At 39.5% G+C, this 9,359-nt stretch overlaps 1 pseudogene; it reads right to left on the reverse strand.

The window, feature by feature from the left end:
* Positions 1-4,623: 4,623 nt before the first annotated feature.
* LOC113981610 lies at positions 4,624-4,742 on the reverse strand (annotated as a pseudogene).
* Between the last annotated feature and the right edge of the window lie 4,617 nt (positions 4,743-9,359).

The raw sequence follows: 9,359 nt of genomic DNA on the forward strand, positions 1-9,359 counted from the left end.
TCTAAATTATTCTTATTTTTTTAATTTTCAAAATTACTTCTAAAATCACATCTTTTCATTCCATACATCAATTTTCATGGACGCTTCTAAAATTACATAAAATCCAGCACTTATAATCATAGAATAAATTATTCTTTTTTACTATACTTCAAAACATTTCTATTTCCCACTCCCAAGCCCCTGAGTTCTTGAATTTTCTTTTTCCTTCATTATTTGAATTCTAAAAGCAACTTTTAAATTCTGCTCACACATAACAAACATAAGCAGAGGGCAAGAAGGTGGTTGTGAAGCCTAAAAACTGGCAAACTTCTTTTGGAAATGCTTTTGGTTTCCAGGTGAAAACTCATGGTTTAGTAATTCATATTTTGTAAATAGAAGAGGGTATAAAGTGGTGAGTGGCATGGATTTTAGCTCAAGCAAATTAATTCTCATGGAGTAAAGTACAGTAAGTTTTGCCACGTCTCTTTTCAACAGAGTGAACAAAGATTTTGCTCACTACTATCAGAATCTATTTGTTCGTTGAAGCCTGGCTGACTTTAAAGTAACTTTTGTTACTCAAAAAAATTTCCTAAATTCTGATACACCCACTGGAAAACAAGTGAACAGGCACTCTGGGATACATTTCATTAAGTCCCATAGGCATGTGCACATTCAGGTTCCTGATATATTTCTGCTTCCCTCCCTCAGCCTCAACATTTGTGCTGAACCTCCCTTCAAATATGGAAACAATTATTTCTTAATTCACAGAGATTCATAAGAGGTCTGAAAATAGGTCTTGTTTCAAAGGCTTCTATCGCTTCAACAACGACCACATGTAACACATGAAACTAACTTGTTAGTTTGCTTTTAGTTAGTTCTATTATTTATGTTTGGAATAAAACTGACCCAAACAGAAGTTTCGCACATATAGATTTTACCTAAATATTTCTGGTTTCTCACTGGGTGGAAACACAGTGCCGTATTAGCATACCAGTGTAATGCCATGTGGAAACTATTTTTTCTGTCTCTATTTTTCATTTTTTTGTGGACTTGCTGAAAGATTCTGATTTCTGTAATGCAACCGTGTTGCTTCCTATAAGGCAATCCTGTGCTTTTACCTTGATCTGCAAGATGCTGTGAAGGTCACATATGATGCTCATGGCTTTACAGAAGTTGCATTTTCTGCTGGTGGAGAAGAAAGGAGGAGCACCAGGAATCCAAACAACATGAAGGGAGAGAGAAAGGGGAGAATAAACATAATTTTGAAATTATTTAAGCATTTTGTTAATTTCTTCAATTGGCACCTTTTAGGGTCTTTTCGGGGGATTATATAAATCCAGTGAAGTTTCAGGCTTGGAAACATTTGGAATCTCTTTTTCTGCAAAAGTTAATAAACATAGAAGGAGATTTTTTTCATCCTCAAGTAATTTGTGACTGAAAAGGATGTTAAATTTGAGAAATTGCAGAGACATGCATATGAATTCACATTAAGTCTAATAGTTGAGGTTGCAGACGAAGCACAATATAAACTATGCTTGATATGGGATGGTATGTAGAGTAAGATTTTTTTGAAATCTCTGTGGGATATTATGGGGTTTTTTCAATTAAAACAGAATAATAGTAATTTTGCTTGTTACAATTGAATACTTACGTGTTGCTGCTTGCCAGGGAATAAACCAAGTTGGCTATTTCTGTTTTCCAATGGGATAGGAAGCTTAGAGACACGTGGAAGAATATGATTCTACTTCTATGATAATTTTCAAGTGCTAAATTTAATTTCTTCTCTTCTGTGATGCCTTAAGCCCCTATTAGTTTTTATTTTTCTAATTTTTGTAAGCTTTATAAGTTTTATAAATAGTAGAAGTAGATTTTAAAAGCAGCAGCCCTTATCCCTCTACCCTGTAGCACCCTTTAGTTTACAAATCCCTTAACCCTCTTACCCCATTCCATATACTCTATATCACTCCTACCCCCAAAACCAGTAGAAATGTTTAGTCTCTTGTCAAGGCAAGGCCTGTTCTGTTAGGAGAACGCTTGTATCTTGGCCTAAACCGCAGAACAGAGTCAAGAACTAGGTGACACTTTGTGCTCTGAAGATGGTGATGGTGATGAAGAGAGGGTCTCGAAATGCACCCCAGACTCAATTCTAAGGGGTGGACCAGGGGGGTGGACCAGAGCAAAAGTTACGGGGTGGACACACTTGGGATTGGACAGAGGGGATTATAAAATGTAACATCTCAGGCACAGCCGGCGCGCATCGTATAACATCTTTTGCCTCGGCACAATTAAACCCTTTCCTTATCTCACCCTCAATTAACTGCTTCGGAGTTTTTTCTTAGCATCAGCTGAGCAGGCATCATCTGATTCACAGAGATAGCTTTCGAGGACTCTCTATGTTCATTTTAGCAGATTTTCTATTTAGGTATTAGATTCAGACCCATAATCTAGAAATGTTAGTGCTGATTGATAAACCAGTTTAATGTCTTGAAATTGAATATTTTACCTTCTATAAAAATCATATTTTAACAGAACATTTCACCATACTTTTTCACTCTAGCATTGACAGAAGACAGATTTAGGAAAAGAACACAGCACAAATTTTCTTTAGATGTGTTTGTTCTGGTCAAACCCCAAAACCTATGAATTAGGTTTTAAATTTCAGTGGAGCAGATAGTGTTGTGCTAAATTATAAGTAGAACTTGCCAAAATTTAGCACATAGAGATTGTTCACTCTTTTTTTTAAATTATCATTCCAGTCCCAAATGGGCAAAAATCCAAGTAGTCGGGAACATTTCTTTAGCTATCTAAACAAAAAACACCTCCACCATGATTATTGGAGAGCAGAGAGCTCAGCAGAAGCAGTGTCATCAACTAAAATAGGTCTGTGCCCCAATGTATGGAGAAGAACTAATACATTTGAAACTGGAAAATGTGGAGAACACATGCAAAGGCCTTTACAGCTTTGAAGAACTATGTAATAACACAATGTCCACTAGTGGAATCTACCTCCAGAGTATCTGGGAGATGCTGTGATGCAAGATTGTATGGGAAAAACTGTTCTGATAGATCAGACCCATGACGACCTCTTCCAGAAGGTCTGTTTGTATCAGAAACTGAGGAGCTCTCTCTCAAGACGAGGTGGACATCCCTCTCTCCCACCTCCTACCTCCAAGATCTTAAAAAACTGTGAAAGAAATTATTTTTCTTTGCCCATGATAGAAGGTGGCATAAGCTTTACAGCAAGGAGATGTATTAGCTTGTTGAAAGGCACTTGAAGAGGGAGTTGTTAAGGATTTTTTTCAAACCTCTGGTCATTTTACGTTCCTCATAAAATTATCTCACCCTAGTTTGAAATATTTGCTGCAGTGAAATCTGGGGTCAAAGCGACCTACCATCAGATCGTGGGTAGAAGCAACAATTTTCCTTTCATATTTTAAGTAACGTGATTTTATTTTCATATTTGCTTTCCTTTCTACTTTATACTCAGAGCTTTTTTTCTTCTTCCTTTGTTTTACACAATAACAGAATTAACTAGGTTGGAAAAGACCTCTGAGATCATCAAGTCCAATCTGTGGCCTAACACCACCTTATCTACTAGTCTATGGCACTGAGTGCCACATCCAGTCTCTTCTTAAATACCTCCAGGGATGGTGACTCCACCACCTCCAGGGGCAGCCCATTCCAATGCCCAGTCACTCACTCTGTAAAGAACTTCTTCCTAAGGTCCAATGTAAAACTCTGGCAGAGCTTAAACCTGTGTCCTCTTGTCCAGTTGCTGGTTGTCTGGGAAAAAGATTGACCTCCACCTGGCTTCAACATCCTCTCACATAGTTGTAGAGAGCGATGAGGTCTCCCCTGAGCCTCCTATTCTCCAGGCTGAACAGCCTCAGCTCCCTCAGCCTCTCCTCATAGGACTTGTGCTTGTGTCCCTTCACCAGCCTAGTTGCCCTCCTCTGGACCTGCTCCAGCACCTCAATATCCTTCCTGAACTGAGGGACCCAGAACTGGACACAGCATTCCAGGTGTGACCTCACCAGCACGGAGTTCAGGGGAAGAATCATTTCCCTGGTCCTGCTGGCCACACTGTTCCTGATACTGGCCAGGATGCCATTGGCCGCCTTGGCCACCTGCTGGCTCATGTTCAGCTTCCTGTCAGTCAGAACCCTCAGGTCCCTTTCTGCCTGGCTGCTCTCCAGCCACTCTGTCCCCAGCCTGTAGCACTGCAGGGGGTTGTTGTGGCCAAAGTGCAGGACCCAGCACTTGGCCTTGTTGAACCCCATCCCGTTGGATTCAGCCCATCTATCCAACCTGTCCAGGTCCCTCTGAAGAGCCCTCCTGCCTTCCAGTAGATTGACGTTCCTCCTCAGCTTGATGTCATCTGCAAATTGCTGACGGTGGACTCAATCCGCTCATCCAGATCATCAATAAATATATTAAACAGGGTGCAGCACTGATACCTGGGGACAACCGCTAGTGCCCAGATGCCAACTGGATGCAGCACCATTCTTAACCCAGCAGAGAGTGCCCCTGTTCAAGCTGTGAGCTGCAGCTTTTCCAGGAGTGTGCCATGGGAGATGGTATCAAAGGCTTTGCTGAAGTCCAGCTAGACGCATCCACATCCTGCCCCTCATCCACCAGAATTGGAGCCTAGAGCACCCAGTATTCTCAGGTGGTCTCTCATCCGAGTACTAACCAGGACCAACCCTGCTTAGCTTCAGAGATCAGACAGGATTGGACATTCTCAGGGTGGTATGACCATAGGAGAAGTTTGAAAAGCTTTTCTGGGGACTTATGTGTAATTCTGGCATAAATACTGTGGAGATACATTTCTGCTCATGAACAGTCTATTCAACTAGTAACGCATTTGGTATTACAAAGGCAAATTTTGCAAAGAAGATAAACAGTATTGTGAAGTGCCCTGAGAAAAAAAGAGGAGCTGCACCATGTCACTAAATACGTTGCTACTAATGGAGAAACACATTCTGGGGGAGATACATTTTCTAGCTCTGTCTGCACTGACTTGAGTCAATGGACTCTGGATTTGAGCAAGAGCATCTGACTTCAAGAAGTCCTCTACATCATCTCCTCAGTTGCATGAAAAAATGCTACTTGTCTTGGCTTGCCCATCCATTCAACACACATACTCAGCATCATCAGGATCAAGAATAAGTTTACCTTGTACATTTCTGCCGTGTTTTCTTTATACATTTGCACTATGCCATGAAAAATCATTTGTCCTCAGGGAAGGGCAAGGGCAAAACCAAAATGTAATTCTATTCTCAACGTGGCATCAGACAAAATCCCAAGAGTCCGTTGGTTTTTAAAGCTGTTCCACAAGGCAGTCCCAAGCAGCCATGATATGGAAGCCCTCCTCTTGCAGAGAAATGCAGTCCTCCCAAATATATCCAGCATCCAATATTGCTCACTACTGTGCCAACAGAAGGACCTACAATTGGCGTGTCTGGGGGTTTCCTTTTCAAGACCTCAACTTATCTTTTGATCAGCTTCCTGCCCCTGAGAGGGGGAAAAGTATGTCAGATACTATTTGGTTCTTAGCCAAACATGCTAGCTAAAGCCAAAGCAGAAGTAAACCTAAGGTCGACAAATTTGGCAATGCTGTTGGCAGATGAAAATGCCTACTAAGCAAACCACAGTAAGACTAAGAAAGAACAAACTAATTTTCACTGGATGATTTTTCAGTCATAACATAGATGCTGTGAAACAATACTGGGTTTATGATATGTTTATCAAAATTGACCAAATTTCCCTCCTCCTGCCCTGAGTGACAGCTTGATGCTGGTCTCTGCACCACCCCAGGGCTGTATCCTCCTAAGGCAGGAGCCCTGAGAAGTTCAATAGAGGGAAGCAACAAGTTTGCCCTTGGGGAGATGGTGATGAATATGGTGCTGAAGTACACAGTGGTGAGCTCATTGTTTGTTTAACATTTACTGGTTTTGATTTGGGCTTGCTGAAAAAACTGTGCATTTCAGATGCCACCTGCTGTGTGCAGGGCCTGATTCTCCACAATACTTTGCTTTATATTGCCATTTAAACAGTGTGAGGTGGAGTCTTAGATGATGCCATTGACAACACTGCAAGAAGACTGTGAATTGCAAGAAACCCCAAGCTCAATGGCTAATGATGACATTTATTTGAAAAGATAAAATAAATAAATAGCAAAGGTTTTTGCATTCACCAGATGTTCAGCAACTTTTTAAAACATATTTTTACAATTGATAATCTCTGTTATTAAGGGGAGCATTTTTTTCCATACAAACTAAAAGATTTTCCAGATTCTTTTCACCATGACCCAGAAGAAACTTAAGAAACACTAGAACACATGAAAGTACTGTTACTTCAAGCTTGACATTTTAACTCTGGCAGGAGACAGAGAAAGTATTTCAGTCAAGCAGTCTTATCTAAAGAGCAGTTAAGTTTCTACAGTGCAAATACAAAATGCCTTTTCCTTCTACTTTTTAACCCAGGCTTTTGATTTTGAAGTAATTTTCAAAGAACATTTGACAGGTTTTGATATGAGGGGTTTGTCTCTCTTTTTGTTTCCTTTTTTCTATATTTTCTCCCTCATACTCTCCATGAGTTTTCTTTTTCTTACAGTGTTCTCAGGTGTGTCTGGAACCCTGGATGACAAGGAGTCTTTTCAAAAGGCATTTCCTAATATTTATGAGTACAAATAAAATATTGGTGAATTTAGGAGAAGTCAACACTGTAAAAGAGTGTTTACTTAGGAGACAGGCCACATGACAGATGTTCAGTGATGGGATTCTGGTGTCACAGAAATAAATCGCCTTTAAGCAGTGGATACAGAGGAAAATAAAACATGAAAGTTATCTCTGATGCCTGTTGCCAAGCAACAAAAAACCCTGTAACTTGAGATGTGACAAGTATGTAAGTTTTTTAGCGGGTTTGCCAGATATCTTGATTTCATAGGCATTTCCAGTTTCTGTTTCAGTTTTGTTATTTCCTTTCTCCATTTGGTTTTTCCTGTCCTTACAAAATGAAAGTGGTTGATTAGAGAGAAAAGAAGGAAAAGACTGAGTTATCTTCTGCTGTTTATGAATATTCTTTCAGGGGAAATGTTTCCTCTATTTATGACAAAGTTAAAATATCTTCCACACCTTCACGTCTTTCTTCTCTCTTAAGATGAACAAGGTTAATATGTTTTATTCAAGACTTGAAATTTAGGGCAAATCAAGCATTTCTCTGTTATTTCCTGCCTCTTCTATACAGCAACTGAAAGCGTGTCTTTGCTGTTCCTTGGGTTTTGCCCTTTCTAATGTCCAGAGAAGGACAGGTGATTTAGGATGCTTCCAACCCCTAAGGTGATGGAGCTCTGTGCTTGAGCCCTTTGTCCAAGTTCTCAGCCTGAGTAAAGTTGACCATGTATTTCCTACATGCACAATGAATGAAATGTTTTCAAAAGCTACATCTCCCAAGACAGAATGATTCTCCTCACTAGATGTGTTACACTGAAGGTCAAGAGAGATTTTCTTTTTTCCTTCCACACTACATTTTTTATTTGGATACACATATATGTGTTGATCCACCACAAAAAGGGACAAGGTGTCTTTTCTGAATTTAACCAGAATTATGCCTTGTCACTTGCCCTTCTCTTTCTTTTGAAGGGAGCTTTTCTTTATGGACAGGCATTTGAAGAAGCTTGGTTCCTGTACCAAATAATAATAAAGGGAAGGCTGAGGATATTTTTCAATTTGTGCAGGAAGCAGAGAAAGTCAATTCTCTCCTAGTCTGATGGGCACAACAGAAGTTGGTCTCTCTGTTGTGCCCTGAGAATGTAAAACATTATTTTCTTTCTTTTCCCCTTACAACAGGGGAAAGAGATTTTTATTCTTTCACTGAATTTCTGGAAGACACTCTAATTTGAGGTCAGGAAAAGGCATATAGTGAGATATTTCTTCCTCTTGCAAGAAAGTAGGGAGGGATATTCTTTTTTTCCCTCTGTAGTTGCTTTATTTTTCCATCAAAGCATCCATCTGATAGATATGATCCTTTCAGAGAAACCTGTTGCCTTTTAGTGGAAGAGGAAAGAAGGGGATGTCCTTTTGAAAAAGGAAAGACTAAAATGTGTCCATAATAATCCTTTTTTACTAGTTCATTTTAATGAGGAAAATACGATGATGAGAGGAAAAAATATAGCTTTCCACTTCAATAAGGTATGTCAACTTTATTCCCCCAGTCTGTTTTAGTAAGAGTGAAACTACCATTGAAAACATGCAATTTAATGCAGTAGGAATTAAAAACTCAATGCCTTGAACGACACCATTATATACTGATCAGAGGAGAAACATGGTGAATAAACCAAAAAGCTGATTTATAGGTCAGTAAAGAACTCATAAATCTCAACAAGAATAAAACTATTACTTCTTGTTAGTAGCTCTGTGGGAAGGAATAATACCTGTTTCTTTACTTTCTGGTGTTTCACTGTTCTCACCTCCCAAAATACTCCTTCCTCATTTCTTTCTCTCATTGCTTGTAGGTGCCACAAATTCCAGGGGTCCTACTCTTCATGTGTTGTAAGACTGAATGTCCTTCACTGTAACTCCTGAAGAACGTGGGCACACAGTTAATTAAGAAGCCTTCTCAGAGACCTAAGAACTGCCTTTGAATACAGTTTGAGTTACTAATTCCAAGCCCTTGAAGCACACAGTATATTCTAGAAGGGAAAGGAGATTTGCCTTGCATTTTTCTTAGTCCACTCTACCAGCTGCTACTGGTCGATAGGATCATCAGAAATTACCTCTAAGGGTGGTATATTAATTAAATCTGAGAACATGAAGTATACTTTTCTCGCAAAGAAACCTACTAGATTTGAACAGTGCAAGTGGAGATTAACAACAGATTGGAAAACCACCTCAGCAACCCAATTTAATTCTAAACTTAGAGGTCTTAGCTCACAAAAGTACAGAGGTAATTGACAGGCACTTAAGATGACAGCTACCGCTGTTATTAGCAATTATGATTTGATGGAAAATAAATCATAAGGACAAGTATCTATAAATAAATACCTACAAAGCAGGCCTAGTAGCGTTTCACAATACCTTCAGGTCAGAAAGACAGGAAACAGCGCTGACTAGAGAACACCATGAACTCTTCGCAGGGAAGCCTTCTCATTGCTCTCAAAAATTTAAAAGCACACATGAAAGAGATGGAATTGCATTTGACTCTGAATTGAATATTCAGAATATCAGTTTGTCAAAAGCAAATCTTTGCAAATGCAGTAAAAATGAGGCTAAGACAGCAACAACTTTCCCTATACATGATTCTGGCATTTTTTGTAATATTGCTGTAACAACAGGTAAGCCCCATCACACACTTGCCTCCATCATGTTACAGCAGTGTAA

Source organism: Neopelma chrysocephalum, unplaced genomic scaffold (assembly GCF_003984885.1).
Source record: "Neopelma chrysocephalum unplaced genomic scaffold, ASM398488v2 Primary Assembly neopelma1_96684, whole genome shotgun sequence".
Taxonomy (NCBI): Eukaryota; Metazoa; Chordata; class Aves; order Passeriformes; family Pipridae; genus Neopelma; species Neopelma chrysocephalum.